Below are 19,691 nucleotides of genomic sequence, written 5' to 3'. Positions count from 1 at the left end.
CTGTGACCCTTCAGATATTGTTGGACTATGACTCCCATAACCCCTGGCTATTGCCCGTGCTGATGGGAGACAGAGTCCAGCCCCAGCTCCTCCAGCCCCTGCTTTCTGTGCCTTTCCGCCCACCAATTTTATTTCACAGGAAGGAACAGGGAAAATGTTCTCAAGAACATGAGAGAGAAACTAATACAAAGAGAAGCCCAAGGGGTTTTCTGGCTGTAAAACAAGACCCCTGCAGAGAGGCGGGTCTGCTGGTGCCGGCTTTTTCAGGTGCTTTGTCGAGCATAGCCTAATTTGACAGGTTAGTGCAGAACATTGTAAGATGGTTGCCATTCTGGGACTTCCCTTCAGTGCTCACTAATTCATTATGAAATTAACCCCTGCTGGAAGCAAATGAAAGCAGAAACGTGTTTGCCAGGTATGTGCGGAATGCTAAAAATGTTTGCGTGCGCTTTCTTTTTAAGTTGCTTTTTCTCTGCTAAGGAATCTTGCCTTTCATTCTGTTTGTGTGGGTTTCTTTCTTAAAAAAAATAAAAAATAAAAAATCTCCCTCTTCTCCTGCCTTCCTAGGCCTTGGCTGATCAATTATTTAGCACATTTATCCCCGTTTGGAGCTCTCTAAAATGAGTTGTTTTAAATTAAATACATTTCTCTTTGAATCAACTCGAGTCCCTAGGAGTTTTGTTTATGCACAGCGCATGCTTCTTCACATCTACTTGGAAGTAAGTCCCTGTGAGCTCAATGGGGGTTACTCTCAGGTAAGTGGGGACAGGACAGCAGCTTCCTGCTTACTTTTCTTTCCTTCTTTCTCTACAGTGAACTTATCTGAAGTGTTTGCTCTAACTCCTGTAAGTGCATGTGGGGTGTGTGTTTCTCTCCCCCTCTCTCATTTTACAAGTTTCAAGCCTTACTCCTGCCTTTGTTTAGGTTCTGCCTTTCCTCCTGCAGTGCTGAGCAGTGCCCTCTGTGACAACTTATCTGAATAATTGTAAAGAGAATGTATTCTACGGACCAACATGACATTTCCTAAGAGAATTGATGTGGGTTAACTGCCTGTGCCATATCACACTGGCTTGTTTGGAAGCATTTTGACAACCTTATATTACAGTTATAAGGTTGAATGATGGCCACACTTAGATGGAAACAAAAAAAGAAAAGCAGTTTATATGAAAGGCTGAGCTGGGGATTTTAATGCACAGTTGGCTGTGAGTTCTGCAGCCAGCTGGGACTGAAAAATGTATTTCTCTTTAAACAGCATTTGTATTATTTCATGCTGACCTCAACATATCCCTAAAATGCGTTTGCCAGGAGTAAAAGAGCATATGTACATCACAGAGCCGATTAGGCTTCCTAATATGTTAACGTTTTATTCATCCTTCTGTACATACAGATTAGGAGGGTTGGGGAAGGTGGGGCTTGCAAATGTAATCCTGAAGCAGAATAGCCTTCAGGGAATTATCTGCAGTTTCTGCGGTTGTGGTTTTGTTGTTGTTGTTTTGCATTTGGATGCCATTAAGTGCATATTCGTAGATCTTGGGGATCTTAGGTCTAAATATCACAAAATTGGTGGCCCATGTGTGTTAAATTCCATAGCATTAAAAACACGAGTTTCAATCTATTGGGATGTGTGGCTGTGTGTGTGTAGGCATGGAGGAAACTGTCAATTGTGGTTTCTCCCAGTTTCTCATTTTTCCAGTCTTAAGTTGTTTGCCCCATTTCTGCATCAGTCCACAATTTTTTCAATTGAAAAACCTACACAAAAATGTATGCACATTTTCATGTACTTTTCTCCTAACGTGCCCAATTTTGTACACAGTTTTGCCTAAAATATGTGTTTTTGCATGCCATTGTCCTGAATATAATGCATTTTGATGCATTACTTTCACTAGTATACAGATACTTTCCCTATGCATTTTGTGTGTGCATGTTTTGCTTCATGAACTGCATCACAAAATCTGGAGAACTGCAAATTTCAAAGGAGAGCTGTTCCAGTCCTCATAGAGATTCAGGAAGTACCAATTAAGCAGGCTCATAATAAAATGTGCACTGGGCTGAATTTCTCCCCCACCGCTGTGTATATATGCTGAGTGGTAAACATGAACATTCCCTCATCAGTATCTTTTGCTTCTCCTTGCCAATAAGAAGTCCACAGCATCCAGATCATGTGCTCTTTCCTGAATCACATGAAAGTAGGGCTGTTTTCCCACTAGGAGAAAAAAAACCTGGAAGCAATTTTTCCTAAAGTTCTACATTTAAGGTGGTTAGAAACATTTAACACTGGGCTCTGACTCAAGGACTGTTCAGAAATCACTACGGTCTGTCTCAAACGTCTATCAGCTCCAGGTATTCCACTTCGGATCTTGCCAAGAAACGTGGCATTCTACTCCCTTGCTGCACTTTATATCCATTCGGGACCCTGGCTCCTAACCTGGAGGGCTCTGAATACAGAGAGACCTAGAAGGTTGTTTGGAACTCACTGTGCTTGGCTATGGCACCAGGGGGTGGAGAGCAGGCGGGGGCGTGGCTGGCGTGCTGGGGTGTGGCACACCACCCGCAGGGGTGTGGTGCTCGTCCTGGGGGCGTGGCGCCAAGAGCAGGTGGGGGGTCGCGCTGCCGGGGCGGTGTGCTCTGCCCGCCCCCCTCTTCCTCCTCCAGTGGTGCTTGGTTCCTGGCAGGTGGGTCACTGTTGCTTACCGAGAGGTGGGGTGCTAAGCAGCAAGGAGGTCAGCACAGCTGAAGCACTGGATTGATTCAGCTGATGCATTCACACTGCACTGACCTCCCCTCTGCCTCACTCTCCTGATAAGCAACAACAACCCATCTTCCAGGAAGCAAACATAGTTTCTCTGGCCTACCTGCTAAGCTGCTTCTGCCAGAAATATATATATTTCGTAAACTTGAAACCCCACATTGGCTTTGATGGCGATGCTGTCTATAGGAAGAATGGTCATTTTTAAGCAGGTCATCTGCTGCCAGTTCTTTTATGGATTTCTTTTGCAAGTTGTGCAACAAGGAGTAGAAAAAGGCTGAGGCTATTTGCAACAACATCTGGGGAAAAGGTAAATTAATGCCGTAAGGCAGTGTTTTTGTTAGAGCTGAAAACATTTTCTCAGCTCATAGGTTAGCTGCACTAATGGTGCCATTGAACTTTGACATCTGTGATTACATGATTTGGAATATGAATTTAACCTGCTAGTAATGCTTACTAGGAACATAAGAAGCTGCCTAATACCAACTCAAACCACTGTCCCATCAAGCTCAGTACTGATCACCCCAGCCTTTGCCAACCTGGTGCCCTCCAGATGTTTTAGACAACAACTCCATTCAGTCTCAGGTAACACTGCCTGAAGTGATACAAGCTGTAGTCCAAAACATCTGGAGCATACCAGATCAGTGAAGGCTGGTTGACATTATCTGGCAGCAGCTTTCTAGGGTTTGAGACAGAAGTCTCTCCCAGCTGTACCCTGAGATGCCAGGATTTGGTAAGTATATATGTTTGGCACCAGGATGCCAGTCTCATTTGTTGTGCTCTCTCTGTATAGCTTGGAACTGTGCAGTTAACATATTTCACATTGCCACAAACCCTAGGTCAGGTCAGGACACATGATTTTCAGTCCCCTATGTTTTGTGCAGCTCCCCGTGGAATGAGGATATCATGACAAAAGGAAGAGTGTGGTATTTTATTAGCTTTTTTCCCACTGCTTCTAATAGAAACTGTAAAGTACAATGGACATAAATAAGTTCAATAAAAATGATGTAATGGATAAATTACAATGCAATCTCATTAAAAGTGAATTTTACTGAGTTTTACCATTCAAGCCATGAATATTTCTTCCTTCGGCTGACAGCAAAGATAATTTTCCCCCTTCTTTTTTACAATAGAAAAGAAGAGAAGTGTGCCTAAAATCAAGGCAATTTAACACCTACAGTGTGCAGCAGATGACTGAGGATATGTCACCCAGATTCATACTGTATAAAACATGAGCGCTAAATTTCCCGTTTTACTTGCTGATGTCTACCAGTTCACAGTCACAAAATGTGGTGATGGACACTGGCGTAAATGGCTTTAAGAGGAAATAAGACAAAGCCACGGAAGATTTGGGCCTACTGAATGCTGTTAGTCGTGGTGGCTATATGGCAGAAGTGGTTTGACAACTTTCATGTGATAGCCCTTTAGATACTTGGAGATGTCAGTCACATCCCTGCTGCCCCTCCCCCTTCCCCTCTCTCTGCTGGCAAATTGCAGTGAAACACCTGCCAGGAACCAAAGGTTTCAGCTCCAGCCCACCTGGTGGACTTTTGCTGTATTGAACTTCCTGGTTCAGAGGCAGGGTACTATATGTACTAATTCAAGTGTGGGTCCTTATGGAGCTAAAACAGCACCACCAGCATTAAAGGGGGGGGGGGCTACCAGCAAGCCTGGGTGAAATATATTTGCAAAAATATATTTTTAAAGGTCTTCAGAAAAGAACACAAAGAATGGTAGGTTGCCTCAAAAATGGCCCTATGAAGACTGAGCACGCCCAGTAGGCAAACAATGCTGACTGATTGCTGGCAGGGAACAGAGAGGGAATGGAATGGAGTATTCTGAGAGAGGGGTAGCCAGCTAGCTGAAATTTTGAACCTGAGCACACAATGGCAGAGGGCTGTTGCCTTTACACCATGCTTGTCTGCTTCCCAAGAAATCTGTCCAACCACTTTTGGAAACAGGGTCTTGGATTTGGGAAATTGTTAAACTAGTTCAGCTGTGTAGAGGAGGCAAGAGGTTTCCTCAGTAACGCAGCTACTGTGGAAAGACAGATGTTGTGATAATGCTTCTCTAAGCACCATGAGGAAAATACACCTTTTTAACTGGATTGTTTGCAATCCCTAAGTACCAGAGCATGCCCAGAGGTCAAGATCTCTCTTCAAAGTACAACACTGCCTTTTCAAAAACAGGTTCTTCAAAAGGCAGAGTTTTGTTGTTTTGAAAAGGACAACACTTAAAGATGTTATTGAAATAAGACATTAAATCCTAATTACTTTATAATGTAAATGCAGAGTGCTTAAAAAACTTTCAGGCTTTTGCACACTTTCTTTCTTTTGATCCAAATATGAATGCATTACACTTCCATTCAAGGTTTGCTGCATCCTTGGCCTAGAAGTCTTGCTAATGTCTCACAATGCCTGTGCCACAGATGAGCCAGAAATTGCCACTCCTTTACAGGGAAGACCTTTGTTGACATTTGTTCATTCATGCATTTCCTTAGTTGTGCAATTTATAGTTCAACCAATACATGCTGCAGAGATATGTATTTTATTTTTATCCCTAAGAGTGCACATTTTTAAAGTCCTTCATATTTCTATAAAACATGCATTTCAAAACAACACCCACACCCACACACCAGCAGTAAATCAACCTTTAGAAGACATCTGAAGACAGCTTTTTAATGTGCAATGTTTTATTATGCTTTTTTATAACTTGGAAGCTGCTCAGAGTGGCTAGGGCAACCCAGTCAGATGGGTGGGGTACAAATACCATCACCTGCCTCTGTGACACACTAATGGCTAATTCACACATGCATATTTCATCACCAGATAACATATGTAATTCAGCCCTGAAATGGCTAATTCAATATTGCAACAGAGATGATATCTGTTCTTAATATGTGATGGCATCACACATGCAAGTTGTCGTCACTGTGGCTGTTGTTACAGAATCATGACCAAGCACCTGTGACATGGCCCTAAGCACCATATTGTGGGAGAGATGCATGGCTGCTTCCACTCCACATCTCCTTGTATTCACAGCAATGTTTCACTAAGCAAGATATATGATGCACATTCTCAAAATCAGCTCTGGAGGGTAGGGGGCCTCTCCAGAGCAGATTTTTTGGGGTGCACAGGAAATGAAGTGAAAACAGACATCCAGTTCTGCAATTCAAACTCTCTTCATGCAACACTGGGTACAACCCCACATCTTCTTTAATAAGTAAATATTACCTGGAGACACTGGGTGAGTTATTAAAGAAGGGGAAGGGAACACAGGACTTAATCATTCAATTCCCGTCTGTAGTCAAGGACATACCTAACTATTCCTGCCATTTATTTATCAGGGCACTCACTGTACATATAGGTGTAGGTGTATGTACACACACACAGGGAGAGAGAGAGAGAGCGCAGTACAGAATAATCATTTCTGTGTTTGGGTACTCAATAAAATTTAAGCAACTTTCCAAAAAAAACTTTCCAAGGAACATCAGAAAGTCAAATGTGAGGGTGCTTGCCAAAACTTTGCTGGGAAAGTGTGTTCCATAGCATGGGACAGGCAGCATTAAATGCCTAACTTCTAGTTGAAGGCAGTTAGGCCTCTGTAACATGGGGGACAGTGACTAGGCCTCCTATACACCTTTCATGTATGCAAGGCCACCTCCCTTGGAACAGCCACATGAGAGGGATGCTGTGAGATTCTGGCATTTATGTTCCTGTGTGGTAATAGTGGTTCCTGATAAGAAGCCAGGAGATAGCAAGCTGTGGGGACAAGAGTTAGCAGTTGAGTAGGCTGTCATCAGCCTCCAGAAAGAAAGAGGAAGAAAGACAGAATAACCCACATTTCTCTGCATTCGTCAGATTCATAGATTGAGTTGCAGATATCAAAGGCAGATCCTTCAGATAAGACCTTTTATTTGAAGAAGCAGGATCCCACATATATGTGTATGTGGGGAAAGTGTTGTAGACCCATGGTAGGACAAACATTTTGCCTGCAAAAGCTTCCTGGTTCAATCCCTAGCTGCTTCTTCTTCTTTGGCGATCACTCATAGCTGAGTAAGATTGTTTTCCATAAACACGGTTTTAACAATGAGTCCGTAAGTGACTGTGGAGGCCAATTCTGGATCCACACATCCTTCCACAGTTTCCAGTTTCCGGACAGGAGTTGATCGCGGTGTGGATTTGCCAAGCATGCCTTCCTCTTAGCATGTTTCTCCCTTTCATCCTGAGTTTGAGTGTCTTCAAAGCCAATGACACCTGTTCTCCAACTTGAGCGCTCGCAGTCCAGTGTTTCCCAGTTGTCAGTGTTTATACTACATTTTTTAAGATTTGCCTTGAGACAGTCTTCTTTTGTTGACCGTGCTGCACCAACAAGTACAAAATAACCCCTCTGCAGTGCCACAAATCCAACTCAGTGGTGTAACGTTGGAAAATGTTGATCACTTCCTCTACCTAAGCAGTTATCTTTCCACAAGGGCCAACACTGATGTCGAAATCCAGCATTGCCTGAGCTCTGCAAGTGTTGCTTTCTCCCAATTGAAGTGCAGAGTGTTTGAGGACCAGGACAATCCCTACCATAGCCAGTTAGGGCAGCAAATGACTCCTGGAGAGCCACTACCAATTTGGGTAGACCTGCCTTCTCTAACCTGGTGCCTTCTAGATGTTTTGGACTCCAGCTTCCATTAGCCTCAGCAAGCATGCCCAAAAGCTGGGATTATGGGAGCTGTAGTCCAGAACATCTGGAGGACACTAAATTGGGGAAGGATGAGGTAGGCAATTCTGAGCTAGGTAGAGGAATGGACTGACTTGGTATAAAGGAGCATCCTCTCTGTGTGTGTTTATGTGTGTGTTCATTCACACACATGCATGCCTAGGCTGCATTCTCTGGATGGTTAACTTTTAATGCCAGTTTCTTATGCTTTCCCCATTGTATTTTGCTTGTATATTAGAAAAAAAATCCAGAATGAAACACTGAGAGTAAGTGGAATTATAGGTTTGATTAACAAGGACCACCCACTTCTGGCCATTGTATGAAAAAATGTTCAGTGTTTAATATTTGTTTCACACATTTATTCCCCTCTCCTCCACCTCCACTGCTGCAGAAATGTGACAAAGCCTCCTAAATCCAGAGCCGTTATTTGAACAAAGACCACAGTTCTGCTGTCTAAACAGCAAATTCTGATAATAAGCAGGGAAATGAGCTGGCTTAAAATGTGAACAAATCTCAAATTATCCTGTTGCAAAGAAATGAGCCTTTTAAAAGTTTGCTCTTATAAAGGTCAGCATTGCTTCTGAGGCTCAAAAGATGCATTTCCCTGAGAAGCTGGAATCCTGGGGAACAGAAAAACAGATGCGTTCTTTAAGCTGTTACTTTGGTATCGCTAAATGCTTCTCACCCTTCATCCACTGGTAATACAAAATGGGACACAACAGCTAATGTTGTTCTGCTTATTAGATTGGGTGGCTTCAACAAAATTCATTGATGCTTACACTTTATTATTGCACCTATAAACTGGTAATGATGAAAAGAAAATAGACACTATTTTAACTGTCACCTAAGTCTTCGGAAAACACATACTTTCCCTCACTGAAATACTAATTGCCCTGGTCAGCAATTTTCATGAAACAACGCTGCTTTATATGATTCTAGATATTTATCTGTCACTGCATATATCCTTTCAAAAAAAAAAAAAAAAAGTACTGGGCTATAGTCTTTAAGATTAAATATTTCAGGTGACACTTCTTTGAAATGCTATGTGCCCTGGTTTCCAGCTTTATAGAATCTGCAATTCAATTTAAATTACTTTGCATCAGATCTGGCAACTATTTCCTCTCCTTTTTTGCTCTTAACAGGGGCTATAGCTTCTCTTGTGAGAAATTTTCTGTTCTTAATTTTTAGTGGGATGCTGTTTTCCTACTTCACTATGAATGGTGCCACCATGAAGCCAATCAGATATGACTATATGAAAATATCAAGGGCTGGCCCAAGACATTTTGGCACCTGAGGTGAACCACAAAATGGTGTGTTCCCTCTTCCTACCAGGGAAGAAAGGGTTAGTAAAGTTCTATATTGGGAACAAGGGAAGAAGTGAATATCTTCCTCTGGAACAAAAGGAGGATTAAATCCACCTTACCTGATGGGTAACACAACACGTAGGCTAATAGTATAGAATATATAATAGAGTAATGATATCATTCAAATTGTAGGAATAAGCCAATCAAAGTTCATATCTACAATATAACAGAGTGGTAGCGAGGACCGTCAAGCCATGTGTTCAGAACAGATATCTAAGGACAGTCTCACAATAGTCTTTCAAAAATTTCAACAGAAGACGTCTCAAAAGTTTCAGAAGTAAAGTCTCTCAATAGTCTTTCAAGTTTCAACGGAAGACTTCCGGGTTGGCGCCCCCGGCAATGGCGGAGCTCCTCCGATCGGGAGGAACTTGCTCCATGGAAAGTTGGGTCTGTACCGCCACGGCGAAGGCGGAGACCCATTGAAATCACAGGCGGAAGAAGCTTGTGAACCTGGGATTCGGCTGGCACCTTTTGTGCCTCCCCTACTCGCGGGGAAACCCTGTTTTGGGGATCCGGAGTGACGTGGGGTGAGTAGTGCGGTGCTTTGAATCGACCGCTTCTTTCACGGAGTGAAGCCTCATTGTTGTTGCCGGAGAGCGCTGACTTTTCCTTGTGGACAATTGGATATTAAACAACAACCCATGAGTAAAACGGAAAATTGGATCTTTAAATATCTTAATTTGGCATCGAACGGGGAAGGTTCAAAACAGGAAGTCCGCCTTCCCCTTTTGTAAATAGACTGAAGCAAAGAGCTTACAAGTTAAGGTCTCGGAAAGCCTTATGTAAAGGATTAAACTTCCATCGATTGAAATTATTAGACCCCCCCCCCTTGGAAGCAGGAGAAGAGGGGGGAAATTTTGGACTGTGTATCCTGCAGGAGAGAGTGATTAAAATTAAATTACCTCTGCTCTGAACCTGGGAACGGGCTCCCAGTTTCGGGAGAGTTCATTGACAGCGAAGAGAACGGATGTTGACAGTCAGTTAAATAAGAGAAATATATTGTTTCCATTGTCCGCTTCTGCGTTTAAAAGGGAGGAAAAGTATCTGAAAATTGAAACTATCTTTACTTTTTGATCTGTGTTGGAAAAGATTGATACAAGTGGAGACTGTTCCCCTCTAGAGGGAGCTTTTGAAACTGTTACAAGAGTGGAGCTGGGAAATCTCCAGCTGCTTGATAAGAACTGTGAGAACTAGAGATTGACCTTGGATATTCAAGAATGTCAACAGGAGAAGCCTTATGGACTGCATTTTCTAAGATAAGCCACTTGTTGGAACAGCTTCATAAAAAGATGGATGCTATGACTACTAAAATTGACATTTTGGAACCAAAAGTGAGCACCAATACAGAAATTATTCAGGATTTGGCACAGGAATCTATTTCAACAGGACAAATTGCTGAAAAGGAGAAGGAGAAAGTTGCTGTTGTTGAACCTAAAGTAATTCAAGGGGGAGCCTTAGCCTTACAGAGGCAAATTGAGGACTACAAGTTGAGGCCCTTTATGATTGAGACTAGAAAAAGTCAGATTTTGAAGATTGGAGCCTGGCCTGGACTAGAAAAGGAAAGTTGGAAAGATCCCTCTATGCAGGGATTAACTGACTTTTGGAATATGTACTTGGGTCAGGAGGAGATTGGAGTTCTGGGGGCCTTTGGATTTGGAGGAAATTTGAAACATGCCCGAAAATACTTTATGGATCCTAGTTTTAATTATGGAAATCTGGCTGACCTGTCAAGAAGGAATAAAAGTATCGTTGGATTGGAGTTTCCATGAGATCTGCTCTTTAGCATCAAAGAATATGAAGAAGACTGGCAGAAGGGACGTGGAAAAGTGTTAAGAGCCTCGGACATAAGATCTCCAGGTTGATGGACTGTATGGAGTTGACGGAAGTGGCTGGTAGAGTCCGAGACTGGGGAGAGGAGATGGTGGAAGAAGATTGGAAATTTAAAGTCTATATATAGAAATATTGTAAAATTAATGAGTGATAGAAAAATGTTGGAAGGAAATTTTATGGCTTTAGCTGAAATGCTATAAGGAGTTAAGCTTAAATAAGTATACTAATTTTAATAGAAATAAGATTAAAAATATGTTAAGACATTTATATGATAGAAAATAGAGAAAGTTGGAAAGGAATTGCTGAAACAATTAATGGAAGTGGAATACAAAGAGGGAGATGAGAGGAGGTCAATGATACAAGGGAATGAAAGATAGAATATGGAAAAGGTATGATGTATGTTTTTAAATTGTTTTTGTTTTGTTTTGTTTATTGTGTTAGTTTAATTTGTTAAGGTTGTGTTTTGTATTGTTTATGTATTGTATTGTTTTTTCTCTTTTTTCTTTTTTGTTCTTTTTTCTTTTGTCTTCTTTCTTCCTTTTCTTTTTTGTAAGCTTTAAAAGTAATAAATATTATTTTTTAAAAAAAATAAAAAGCCTCAAAAGGACAGTGTCTCCAGAATGATACTACTGTTTTGTAATACTCTTCATCAGCCGATATTTTTCAACAGAATATGTAAGTAAGACTCATGCTAAGGATCAGTGCTCACTAGATAGTGTAGTGTGAGTATAGGCAACCTTCGGCCCTCCAGATGTTTTGGCCTACAACTCCCATGATCCCTAGCTAACAAGACCAGTGGTCAGGGATGATGGGAATTGTTGTCCAAAACATTTGGAGGCCAAAGGTTGCCTATGCCTGGTGTAGTGCTACCACCATGCACAACAGAAGCAGCAGGTGATGCATCAGAGGCTGGAACTGCTGCCCCTGTGGATCCTGCCACCTGAGGTGCTGCCTCAACTTGCCTCATGTGTAGGCCAGCCCTGAACCCATCAAAAGCTCGTCTACATTTATGGCACAACGTCCTGCCCTCTCCCTGAATGGGCAAACACTTCTGTTCTATACCTCAGTCTAAGAAATGGCAGAAGGAAGGCAGGCACTTTTTGCAAACGACACTACTCTAAAAGCCTTTAAGGATGCAGAATAGGTGAATCATGCTCAGTGGCATTCTTTCATGGTCCTCTGTCCCTTCACTCCACCAGTTTCCTTCCCAAAACTCCATATACTGATGCTCTATTGCATTGCCTGGATTTTGTATTAGGCATTTCCCCCTTTGTTTTGTGTGTCGTATGAAAACTGCTTTATATGGTGTTTTCATGCAAGCAAATATCTTGTGGCCCATTTACGGGTTATTGCCTCCTCCCCCCTGATGTGTGATGGATGATGAGAAAAGTGTGTTGAAGAATTTCAATGCAAGCTCCTCCAATCCACCCTGTTTTGTGCAGGCACATGCCAAGGTTTAGGAGCAATAATGAAAAGAGATGCTCAGTTTTATTACTTTAATAAGTGAATTCTCTGCAGCCTGTTGTGGTCTTACTGCTGGTTCTTTTAAGGAGTCTGGAGGCAGCTGACCGTTTATCTAGTCTGTGAGCTTAAATGTTGCAAACGTAGTTGCATGCAGTACCTGCTCAGGAGGACTATATGTGACATATGGACTGAATATTTGCTTATTTGTCATTATTTATTTTTCTATGCTGCTCCAGATGGGACAAGGAGCTATGTGGGCCCTGAATTCCCATCCCCTGCTATTGTGAATCCTCTCCAGCTCCCACCTGCCTCAGAGGCTTTGTCATGCAAGTTTCCCACTTCTTCTCTTTGCAGGGTTAAGCGCTTGAAAAAATGTGTGTGTTAAATGAAAGCACAATTTCTCAAGCTGCTGGGTTTTGCACCTGGCAGCAAATTCTGTCCTTGCGTGGAATTGCAGAATCCATATATCCCTGTGTTTCATAGAAAAACACTTTCAATAGCAACTGCAGTAGCTAAAAAGGTGCTAATGTGAGAAGGGGGCTCTCGGGATGATGGTGGCAAGGGAAATGTCCAACTTCGTTTGTTTTATTTCTCTTTTATTGCCTGTCTGGAATTGCCTAGTCTTGCTGCACTTTATTGCTCCCCACTTCCTTGTTGCTCAGCTCCCAAGGAGCCCAGCCCTTTTATTTGTTTGTTTATTTATTTACCAGTCATTCATGAATGTAGGAAATGCTTTGAAGCTCCGTTATTTATCTGCACATCTGATGAAGGAATGTGGCACGTCTTTGTATTTTATTCCATTTGATCTTACTACAGTGACGCCAGCTCTCCCTGCCAAGCTACTTGCTCAGGTCTCCATCTTTGATGTGGGTTAACAATACTTTCCTAAGATCCCCCTTTGATGCTTCCTGTAATATTTCCCTTACGTTTTCCACCGCAACAGAGCAACCTGCTTCTGATGCAGAAACTGGGCTGACTGATCTGCCACAAACAATTTTGGCGCTGGCGACTTCATGTAAGGCTCTCGGTTCTCCTCTTTCATTGATGTGCAATTACTGACCCCAGTTAGAGATTCCATTAGTGCAAACTGAAGCAGTTAATGTTATCATTGAATTACCTATTTTTACACACAACAGGGTGACATTGATAAAAGGAGAGAGCACAGAATGAATTGCATTATTATTAGGAGGTTAAAAATTTGGTTGGAAAACCTGGAGTGGAAACCAGTGCAACTGAGGAAGGCTGATTATGCTACACGCGGCTCATCTCCAACCCTCTGGCTTGAGCAAACATCTCTCATTTTACAAACACAAGGCTGACAGCCTTCTCCTCCCACACTTGGAAGACTGGCAATTATTCACATTCTTACTCTAACAGAACACTGTAGGGTTTATATCCCTCTAGAACAGCCCAAGGAATGCTTGGGAATTACAAATTAGTCTGAAGAATATTGCTGTTACAAGCAGCTTGGAAAACATGTAATCAAAAATTCTCTAAATGAATATTAGATGATTGCTCAAATGAATCTTCTTATCTGTTTCTGGTTAGCTTCCTTAAGATGTTCCTTAAGATGTGTTTCAGTCACTGTAAGAGTGGTGTCCAAATTCGATTTTCCTTATTGTCCACGAAAGCTAGGTTGCTTGTTATGTAACTTACAAATTTCAGGGCTTTTGGCTGTGTGACATAATACATTAGCTTTCACTTAAGAACCATAACAATATTATCTGTATCGCAAAAAAAAAAAAACAACAAAAAAAAACCAACATTATAGTTGGAGTCTGTGTTTGATTCAGATTCAGGCCAAATCCAGATCAAAGTAGTCGAGTGTTTGGGAGTGATTCTGATTTTGTCCAAAGTAAGGCAGGGCTTTCCCAAAGTGGCTCAAAGCAAACTGGGCTGCTCCCAAAGCCTCATATCTGCTTCCAAGATTTGCAGGATACAGGAGAGCCCCCAAGCTCTCCATACAATTAAAATAACAGACAAGGGGAGTGGGAAGGAGAGGATGAGGAAATGATTTTGTAATTGACTGACAATTCTAGCTATACAATCAGGGAATAAATTTACTTGGGATCTCATTTTTTACTTCCAGTCACAGAGTTTTGGGGAGAAACTTTTATATGTTGCTAGTTGGAGACAAATAATGAGCTTTCTCTAAAAGTATATAATCAGCTTCAGAATTTGAACCTTGACCCTTCTTGTTGATTAAATGCTTGTAGGCTATTCAGTAGGCTAGTTTAGGTAGCAGGCTATTTGGAATTTCCTACTTTCTCTTAGGAATTTACATTCAACCAGGTCTTTTCATTTGTGTTTTCCCACAAACTTCTTGACTATTCACAGTGGTCAGTGGTGACTTAATACTGCTATGTTTTCCATGTCTTGATAGCAGATGGTCACGTATCCATTTCATATGGGCTCTCGCCAACCTAGTCTTGCAAAAAACAGTGATAGGGAGAGTTGTTTGTACACGATCTATTGTATCATACAATGCTGCAGTGCTCTATTTAATGCACTCTGTGTAGGGCTGCCCTTGAACTTGTAGCTGAAATTGGTGCACAATTCAGTGGCCAGAGTGCTGATAGTCACTCCTGGTCAAGCTTGTGCAATGCTAGGTTTAAAGGAGCAATGCTGGTTGCCACTTCCAATCCTAATTCAATGTGATTTTGTTGACATATAAAGCCCCAACTGACTTGGGCTCCAAATATCTGACAAAGCACCTCATTCCACATTGCCCTGCTAATGAATTAAGATCTGCAGGGAGACTTGGTGCTCCTACTTTTGGGGGACGCACGGGAGGGACAGTGTGACCTGAGCAGCCATTCATTGTTGTGGCTTTCGATCTCTAGAATGATTATCTTCCTTAAATGCACCTACTGTCAATACTCTTAGCCTTTAATCAGGAGCATAGGCGTCACCTCTTTACCCAGACTTTTGGATGGTGGTAATGTTTCATGAGCCATTTAAGTATTCTTACTTATCTCATGATTAAACATAGTCTGAACTTGTGCATTTTGTTGATGCATGTGTGTTTGTGTGTTGGTTTTATTTTATAATACTTTTGTGGAATATTTCTGCCCTGGGACCATTTGGTGAAAGATGGACTATATCCTATACACACACACACACACACACACACACACACGACTATTATAGATAAATAGATAAATAGCTCGGGAAGCTTTTAATGTTTAATAGACTATTGTATTTTAATATTCTGTTGGAAGCTGCCCAGAGTGGCTGGAGAAACCCAGCCAGATAGGCGGGGTATAAATAAATAAATTGTTGTTGTTGTTGTTGTTGTTGTTGTTGCTGCTGCTGCTGCTAGATGATGATAGATGATAGATAGATAGATAGATAGATAGATGATAGATAGATAGATGATAGATAGATATAGATGATAGATAGATGATAGATAGAATTGTTTACCACAGTCCTTCCTTGAACAGAATTAATCTTCTGGATAGAAATAACACAAGCACAAATTGCATTCCAAACACCTAGATGATTTGCTTGCCATCACTTTTCAAAAACACATGTGAAACCGGAGCTTATACATGTGTCAATGGAATTACACAGTCACTGATGCCTGCAGTATAAACTGATCAACATGTCCTAAAGTGGATATGCATTTGCACACCATGAAAGTTGTAAATACAGTTAATAAAACAAGTGCAGTTTTAGGGTATCAAATTCCCTAAAGTCCCCAAGTAAGACCAAATATTGGATCTTCTATTCCAAAGCAACCTGACCTAATGCATTTTTGGGGACAGAAATAAACTCTAATTTATTTTCTACCACTTCTGACCTTACTACAAATAAAAGCTTTTGTGGCTTTTTCAAATGAAACATAAAATTACAATTGTGAGAAACATTCATATTAGGTGAACATAAAACACCTCAGGCTTCCACTTCTTATTAAATGTTACCTGGATTAACAAAAAGAGTCAATTGGGGGAAATTGGACACATGGTGTAGGAAGGAAACAGGTAATAGAGAATTACTGAATGAAACAGTCTAAGAAAACGTTTCAGATTTTATCAAATTCTGCTACCGCACCTCATTTAACATACACAATTTTCTCTTTGGCTGCTAATGCACTGAAATTAGAGATTGAATTCTGACTATTTGGAGAGCCATTAGATCCCCAGTGCTCCATTGATTTTTACTCAACAAAGAGACACAACATAACCATAAAGTCAGTACATATTCCATATCTTAAAATATGGGAATCAATCCAAAAGTTCTTTGCATAATGGAAAATAAATAATCAGACTTGGAGATATTGTTACAATGCCAAAAACATTCTGCTTCCCAGAATGAAGCTAATTTAGAAGAACACATGAGCTACAGAAGGACTAGAAGATCTAGCAATGGCAACCTTGAGTGTCTTCTGCAGGAGTCTCATGGGGGGATTTTGTTGTGAATATGTTCATTAAAAAGTTGAATCATATAGTCAGACTACAGTTATGTTCTAGATGGTTTTCTTCATGAGCTAACCCACTCACCCCAACCTAGTTGCTATAGCACAAAAATAAACTGAAACAAAAAGCAGCCATAAAGATGCAGAACATTCCTCAGATAACAGAGCCTAACATCTGATTCATCAGAACCCAGATCTGACTAATGGATGCTACAAATATAGAATTCATATTTCAATTTCATTTTAATAATAAAAAATAAATGCTAGCCTTAGTTCAAAAGAAACAGTTCACCAGCACAGAGTCAGCAATATAATCCTTTTCCAGATGACCTATTTTCAACATGCCTCAAAAACAATGTTTATCCATGTTTTCTAAGGAGGGGGCAAACCTTAATAAATCCTTACTCTTAAAAATGGCCCAGTCTCAGCCCCAGTAGACAGGTGTATAGCGGCTACCCCCAGAACAGAGTGATCCTGGGAAATTTATTCTGCTATCTCATAATTGTTTTGCTAAGAGGACTCTTTTTGTGCCAGGTTTCTCACCGACAGGGAACTGCCATGCAGGAGAATGAAATAATTTGTTTCAGGAAGCACACAAGTTGGATGGAAATAGATGAAAGCGGGGGGCCACCAGGTGGCGCATTGGAAGATGGCCGACAATAACATTTCTCCAACCCATACGAGGTAATTAAGAGGCTGCTATGGGAAGTATGCAGTCTCCCCCCCCCCAAGGATATGGGGGGGACTGCCTTGCCAGCGGTAGCCACAATGCACCCCCAGATTCGAGAGAAGGGGGTGCGCCGGTCACTTGGCTAAGCCCTCGGTGTGTTCGGTTCTTCCCGGACGCCGTCTCCAATTCGCGCATGCTGGCTTGCTTTAACACGAAAATATAATTGGAAATATATAATTGGAGATGTTAAAGCACATATGTCAAGCAAAGGTTGGGAGATAAGACTGCTGATTAATGGATTTATGGGATCGGAGCGGTGGGCCAAAGACAAATAAATCAAGAGACGAAGCGCCATTAAGAGATGGGTATGTTTGGAGCTAAGAAGGTGGGGTGGAGGAAAAACTTTTCTTTCTTTATATTATATGAGCATAAATAACCCTCCACCCCAAAGAAAAAAGAACCGCCGTATTTTACTACACAAGCAGGAATCTAAAAACTGTGTGGGATGAATTAATGATGAATGAAGAGAGGATTGGTAAAGATCGGAGAATGGAAAATTTTATGACGCAGTTTTAAAATGGCGTCTCGCAAGACAGGCTTGTTTAAGAAAGACGGGGGGAGGAGAACCAGGACTGTTTGAAAGTGAACGATGTTTGGAATTTGATCTTTAACCTGGCAGAGCCCTCTAGGAGATATTTTACAAGCCTGGGACAACTAATGGGCAGACCGAAGATAAATTTTTGAAGTAGGAGTGGAATGGCGGCTGTCCCTATGAAATATGACTTATGGAGTGCGTAAAACCCACACAGACGATGTTTGTTCTTAGCCTGCCTGTGAAGATTATCAGAGATTGCAAAGAAAGGAATATATGACAACAACAAGAATGAAGAAAGTAAAAAAGAGACTATCTGGATAGAACTGGATAGAACTGTTTAATTAATGCAATAATAAAAGTGATGTTTGGAATCTCGTTCGGAGCTTGATGTATGGGTACCCCCAACAAAATTGAAAAATTTGGCTGTATAATTTGGAATTAATGTGATTTGAAATAATGTGATATGATTGGCCTGTTAATAAAAATTATGTTAAAAAAAGGAAATAGATGAAAGCAGGGTTCTGCCTTAGGCGGCAAAAAGTCTTGGGCTGGATTTGTTCATTGGTCAGTCACTACCAGGTCATAATCCAGTTTATTCCAAAGCAGGGGTTGCCAACCTTTTTGGACCCATCGGCACATTTGCAAAGCAGAAAAACTGTTGCGGGCATCACATTTGCACCACAACTGTGTACGCAGTGCAACCACACATTTATGCATGCACAGTGAGAGCCTAATTTCAGTGGCAGGAGGCTGGGGGATGAGATCCTGTGGCCCCTAGGGAAGCCCTCTTTGGGCACATGTGTTCCTGCAGGTCATGTTGGTGACCCATGTTCTAGGCTGTGTATTTGTATCTGCTGTGTGGAGAGCCAGTAGGGTGTAGTGGTTAGGAGCGATAGACTTGTAATCTGGGGAACTGGGTTCGCGTCCCCGCTCCTCCACATGCAGCTGCTGGGTGACCTTGGGCTAGTCACACTTCTCTGAAGTCTCTCAGCCCCACTCACTTCACAGAGTGTTTGTTGTGGGGGAGGAAGGGGAAAGGAGAATGTTAGCCGCTTTGAGACTCCTTCGGGTAGTGATAAAGCGGGATATCAAATCCAAACTCCTCCTCCTCCTCCTCCTCCTCCTCCTTCTTTGCATGTGTTCTTTTTTTCAGAGGTTAACATAAAAGCATTTCATGCTATACCACCCATGGTAATTCATACTCCAGGTGCCAAATGAGAGAAGACACCCCCTTTCTATGAAAACTCCCTTTTCAGTGGCACTCTGTAAGTCCCTACATTCTCCACAGGCAGACATAGACTCCAAAGGGAGTTGTGGCCACTTACATCATAGGAACATTTGGCCCAGGGCAATTTCTCCTGGTTTACCTGAGACTAGAAATACAGCTCTCTTCTCTTCCACATCAAATGAATCAGGTTGACATTGGCTGATTCCACTCTCAGTCTCAGTAATTATTACTGCCCTGTCCTTGATAACTCCTGGGCCATGAGATGCATAACAAAACGTTTACTTCTGTGGCAGTGTTTCAGGGACCTGCAAAAGAGCAAGTCAGCAAATGCCAATCCTGTCCTGCCAAACACTTCCTTGCCCTTCTCTGTGTCTCCTGCCCCTCGCAGTTCTGGGCTACATTGCGGGAACAAAGGTGTGTGGTGTGTGGGTGTGTCATGCCCTCCTGAGATCAAGGGAACCCCAAATCATTTTATATTTGACCTCAGCTATGTTTGAAGTTCATAGCCTTGAGAGCATGAGCCAGAGGAATGTATTAACTGCCTCATAGCCACTGGCAAGCTAATTCCCTCGCCCTTTTCCTGTTGTGCAGGGCAATCCTAAGCATGTCTACTCAGAAGTACAGATACTAGTTGCTGGGAACCACAAGTGGGGAGACTGCTGTTGCA

This window comes from Podarcis cretensis (assembly GCF_951804945.1).
Source record: "Podarcis cretensis genome assembly, chromosome: 6".
NCBI lineage: Eukaryota > Metazoa > Chordata > Lepidosauria > Squamata > Lacertidae > Podarcis > Podarcis cretensis.
This window is presented reverse-complemented; position numbering follows the sequence as displayed.